The 4,793-nt window shown below is 32.7% G+C and overlaps 1 protein-coding gene and 1 long non-coding RNA gene across 3 annotated transcripts in view; one reads left to right on the top strand and one right to left on the bottom strand.

The window, feature by feature from the left end:
- LOC100639201 (serine/threonine-protein kinase PRP4 homolog) overlaps window positions 1–2,277 on the top strand; it is an 18,984-nt gene extending 16,707 nt beyond the window's left edge. For both annotated transcript variants that reach the window (XM_020002622.1, XM_020002621.1), the window contains exons 15-16: window positions 1,715–1,854; window positions 2,144–2,277. The gene's annotated coding sequence lies outside the window, so the exon portion shown is untranslated. The remainder of the gene's footprint in view (window positions 1–1,714; window positions 1,855–2,143) is intronic.
- On the bottom strand, window positions 2,274–2,668 carry LOC109586435 (uncharacterized). The gene is made up of 2 exons (XR_002187028.1): window positions 2,500–2,668; window positions 2,274–2,446 (listed from the first exon to the last, which is right to left on the bottom strand). It is a non-coding gene; the product is annotated as an uncharacterized LOC109586435 (long non-coding RNA).
- Between the last annotated feature and the right edge of the window lie 2,125 nt (window positions 2,669–4,793).

Raw genomic sequence — 4,793 nt, 5'->3', positions numbered from 1 at the left:
TGATTTTGAGTGTTCTGGAGGATGTTGAGGATTATGTGGAACAGAGTCTGAAGACAGGCAGTCCTCAAGAAGTCCTGAGGTCTAAGAAACAGATGATGGAGCGTATGAGTGAAGTTACTGGAGGGATCAATGTGGAGGAGTTACATCCAAAGGAAAAAGGTGACTTTGTATTGAGTAAAGATATCAAATCACTACATCACATTGGAGATATTATTTCAGGAGCTACTGCACTACAGCAGTGTAGAGTGAAGAAGATTGATGGTATTAGCAAAGCAGCTTCGTTTTCACTATCAATGGAGGCACCATATTCATCTGTTTTGTGTGTTCCCCTCTCTTCTCTGAGGTGTAGTCTAGTACCAGTTGGTAAAGGCCATAAACCCATTGACACTACAGTCACTACCACCAGCACTGATCCTGGAGTGTATAGGATACAGTGTAACCCTTCAACACGTGGTACTCATACAGTAAAAGTACAAGTATATGATGTACACCTTGAGGATACCTCACTAGTCATCCCTTTCAATCCTTACCTTGATAACATCACTCCAGTACGTACTATACCTAAGCTTAAGGGTCCCTGGGGAGTTGCTGTAAGTGATGATAATCATGTTATAGTAACTGAGAATGATGGTAACTGTGTAACAATACTGGATAGAGAAGGAAAGAAAGTGAAATCATTAGGAAGGAAAGAAGGAAGTGGTAATGTCAAGTTTTTTGGTCCTCGTGGTGTAGCCATTTCTCCAGACAAATTCATTCTTGTATCTGATAGTGACAGGATCCAGAAGATAAGCATGGATGGATACCTTATAGCATCAGCTGGTGAGGAGGGCAGTGGACCACTACAATTCAATGATCCTCGTGGTATAGCCATTTCTCCTATAACAGGACAGGTTTATATTGCTGATACTAATAATCATCGTGTACAAGTCTTGAATCCTGATCTAACCTTCTCTCATTCATTTGGTAGTGGAGGATCAGCTAATGGACAGTTTCAGTCTCCATATGACATTGCTATTGACAGTCAAGGATTAGTGTATGTTACTGATCAGTGTAATAATCGCATTCAGAAGTTCTCTGTAGATGGAAAGTTTGTGGGTCAGTTTGGTACTAAAGGATCTGGTCCTGGACAGCTTAGTTATCCAGTAGGTATAACAATAGACACTGCAGCTACTGGTCTAGTGTATGTTAGTGAAGCATGGAATCATCATATATCAGTCTTCACTAGTGATGGTGTGTTTGTTAGTAAGTTTGGAAGATTAGGCAGTAATATTGATCAGTTTAATGATCCTTGTGGATTAGCATTTAATAAATATGGATTATTGTATGTTTGTGATTGGAATAATAACCAACTTGTTGTTTATTGAAATGATTATTTTTTGTATTCTAATATTTTTAATAAAATATAAAAGCAAGTTAGATTTTATAATAGCGACTGATCAGCTAATTTACTAATAAGATGTAGTATTACTGTATAGCGGGAAATTTTGGAAGGAGTTGAATTTGGTGAATTGCTAAATTTTGGTGATTGGCAAATTCGTGGCCACGTGCCATTGAGCACGCGTATAATTGCTCAAAATGGCAGATTTTATCGTGGTGAATGATAATCATAGTAACACTTCATATTATAAAAACATAAAGATCACACTGAGATGTACAGAAATAAGTAATGAAAGGGCATAATAATTATTATATAAATATTATATTTTATTAATAGGCTGAGAGGAAGCTCTCCACAGGTGATGTTCCTCCAGTATTAAAAACTGATGATCAGTTGATGAGTGAAGATGAGGTCAAAGAGATAAAGACAGGACTGAGTGCCATGAAGACAGCAGCTGTACTGGATATATTCAGGAGGTAATATTTTTGGAAAAAATTGTAATAACTTTAAAAATATTTGTCAGGATTGGCTCAAACTTTCTACACAGCATAAGGACATCAATATGTATCAGAAAATGTAATAAAAATTTGGAATGATTTTGGAGCCATTTTTTAGAAAAAACCATGAGCCATGGCCAAATGTTATCATTACATGCCTTTGCTTTGTTTGCTTGTTGCTTTGTTGATTATGTTAGAATCGCTTAATATTAGACTTTATGTTCATTGATAATGTATATTATTCTTAATCATTTATTATTTATTATAGGCTGTGGACCTGAACTACTATCTCATTCATATTACTCAAGATCTATAGACTCTGAACTAAGGACTATATAACAATATCAGATTGATTTATTACCATTTCTTCATTGGTCCTGCAATAATTATAATCAAAATTCATAATCAATGATTGATAAAGAAGAAATTGTGTATTGAACAAGAAGAAAAATGCTGAAATAGTTATAAACAAAGAAATTGTTACATAGAACAAAAACAATACTAAAAAAGTAATTCTTCACATCTTCATAATCTTCTTAATGTAAGTACAGCTTCAAATTTAACCAACAACCTATAGCAATGACAGCATCAATATAAAATGCAGTGATACTATTCTTAGAATACTTCTCAATGTAGTCTTCAATAGCAGAGAATTGTACTTATCCTCTTATTGTCATTAACCTAACAATGGAATTAGTGTTGTGCTAGTTCCAACGGAACTAGAACTAAATCTATTTTAGTACACCTATTTTTTTCCTAGTTCTAGTTCCAAGAACTAGAACTAGAACTGAACTACATTGATACAAAAAACCAAAACTAGAACTAAAACTAGAATTTGACAAATTAAAGCACTGGAACTAAAACTAGAACTAAAGATTTTGCTATTAAGAACTTGAAACTAAAACTAATACTAAAATGTGCACTTGTAAATCACTAGAACTAAAACTAGAACTAAAATGCTACCCTTTTAATAACTGAAACTAAAACTAGAACTGAAATGGAGCCCTTTTAATAACTAAAACTAAAACTAGAACTAAAATGGTACCCTTTTGAATAACTAAAACTAAAACTAGAACTAAAATGCTACCCTTTTAAGTTATTAAAACTAAATTTCATTAAAAAATTATAAAAATCATCTAGAAATGGTGTATTAGTAGGACTAAAACTAGAACTATAAGGCCATGCAGAATCAGAATTTGGCATGGAACTAAAATTACAACTAAAACTAAAACAGAAGTACTAGTAGAACTAAAACTAGAACTGAAACTAGAAATGAAGTACTGGTAAAACTAAAACTGGAACTAAAACTAGAAATGGAGTACTGGTAGAACTAAAACTAGAATTAAAACTAGAAATGGATTGCTGATAAAACTAAAACTAGAACTAAAACTAGAAATGGAATACTGGTAGAACTAAAACTAGAACTAAAACTAGAAATGGAGTACTGGTAAAACTAAAACTAGAACTAAAACTAGAAATGGAGTAGTTGGTAGAACTAAAACTAGAACTAAAACAGAAAATAGAGTACTGCACAACACTAAATGGAATGTAATTCATCATACATAGTTACTGTTAGTATCTATTCTTCTTGTATGTAGTGCTCTTAGCATCACTAGCAGTAGTAGCCACTAGTGATCCCAGGCAGTGCCACGTGGAGGCGGCACTACATTGCTGCCCAAAAATTATAAAAAAACCTGGGGCCCCAGGTAAAAAAAATAATAAATGATAATAAACAACAAAAAAAATAAATTTAATTATAGAATAATAATAAAATAATAAATAATAAGAAATAATAATAAAATAAAAATAATAATAATAAATAATAAAACCTAGATCTATAACCTATACCTACACTATGTAACCTGTATCCTACAACTACCTGTTTCTTAGTTTCTATTATAACTACTTTCTATTTCTACTATACAATACCTATACTATAACCTAATGATAACTATACCTGCTTCCTAATTTCTACTACAATACCTACACTATACCTATAACTACCTTCTAATTTCTACACTATAGCCTATATCCTAGGTATAACTACATGTTTCCTATAATTTCTACTACTACCTACACTATATAACCTGTACCCTTCTAATTTCTACTACTATACCTATGACCTTTAAACTACACAATGATACCTACATGTACATGTATACCATATTAACCTTGCTATAAAAGTACATTCTCATCTTATAACAGCATACCATTATATTTATACCTACATTAACTTATTAACCTATGAACCTTAATATGACACAATGATACCTATACCATATTAACCTTGCTATATACAAATACATTCCTATCTTAATACCATACCATATTACCTATACCTACAACTTATATTGTATACACAATGTAAGACAAGTTATCTTAATAGTGTACCATTATCTAATGACCTATTACTACCTCCTACCATTACTGTCTAATATTGTAACCTCTACAACCTTAACATAATAAGAGTAATATTAATACACAATTAACCACACAATATGTATATTAATCAAGAATAATTATTAAATTGAAAATTAATTGTGCATCCTATAAATTAACAATAGACACTCGCCATGAAATGCAACGCAGAATTGAGATTTCGTTAATATCGTGTCAACTTAACGCGTTATTTGCATCAAAATGTCAGATCACACGTAATTGTAACATTACGTTTGATCATAAACCTACAATGAGAGCTATTGACTTATTTTGAAAGCTGGGGCAAACACTCAACAATTGATCCTAAGTCAAAGCCACGGGATCGAGAAAGAGATCAGAATGAGAATTAGGAAGCTAGTGCCCAGGACCGTCAGGCTACCTGCATCACAAACCTCACCAATCTACCCACCGTGACCCAGCTTAGACCAACTGTATAGTGTTTGCCTGGTTTTAGTTAGTTAAAGGATCAAGACATAAAA

The sequence above is a fragment of the Amphimedon queenslandica genome, unplaced genomic scaffold, assembly GCF_000090795.2.
Source record: "Amphimedon queenslandica unplaced genomic scaffold, v1.1 AMPQUscaffold_12875, whole genome shotgun sequence".
NCBI lineage: Eukaryota > Metazoa > Porifera > Demospongiae > Haplosclerida > Niphatidae > Amphimedon > Amphimedon queenslandica.
Note: the sequence above shows the minus strand (reverse complement) of the source record. Positions and strands in the feature narration are given on the sequence as shown.